We start from the raw sequence: 910 nt of genomic DNA on the forward strand, positions 1-910 counted from the left end.
CGGAATCAACATTTAGCATTGGTGGCGTGTTCTTACAAAGTACAGAAGTTGCATTTATTATGAAAATGTCCAAACACTTGTTACTACTCGAAATTGGCTGCACAGGTTTTCCCAAACTCAAACTGGTAATATTTTTTTATGTGAATTTAAATATTATTAATTTTTAAAATTTAATTATTTTTAATATTTGATTAACTAATATTGCATATGAATTCTAGATGAAAGTGAAGATGTTAAGACAACCTTGTCACAAGCGGATTCAAATGTGTTTGATGAAGATGATGTGTTGGATATGTCATAAGCATCATGAACGTTCGCTTGAATAGTTTGTTTTAAGTTTTGACTTTCAGTGAATAAAATATAGTCTTGTTTTTTTACTTATTTTAGTATTTATTGTGATATATTGGAACAATATAAAAAGTTATTAAGTTTTGCGAATTTTTTCCAACAAGATATTTTTTAACTTTTAAATAGTTATCTTTTTTTAGGTTAGAATTTAAAGAAAAAATATTTAATTATATTTTTAAAAATGATGGGTCGGCCCGTGGGGGCCCGCGACCCACATAGGGCTGGGGTGGGCTGACCATTATAAGGCCCATCAAAATAGTGGGCTAGCCCAGCCCAGCCCGTCAATTGCTAAAGCCCACGTGGGCTGGGTTGGGCTAGCCCGGCCCGGTCCATATTGACAGCTCTAGAGGATACAATGTGAAATGTGTTATACAAAGAAGGAAAATAAAATTTTAATAATTTTTTTGATATACACATTATTATTAGGTTATACACTGTGATATACAAATAATATAATTATTAATTATTGATTAAAAAGGAAAATAATTTTTTGATATAGCATGTTTAAGCAAGTTCTAAAATATAAAAATAATAAATATGATTGTGGGAGTAAATAATATTT

The sequence above is a fragment of the Nicotiana attenuata genome, unplaced genomic scaffold, assembly GCF_001879085.1.
Source record: "Nicotiana attenuata strain UT unplaced genomic scaffold, NIATTr2, whole genome shotgun sequence".
Lineage (NCBI taxonomy): Eukaryota > Viridiplantae > Streptophyta > Magnoliopsida > Solanales > Solanaceae > Nicotiana > Nicotiana attenuata.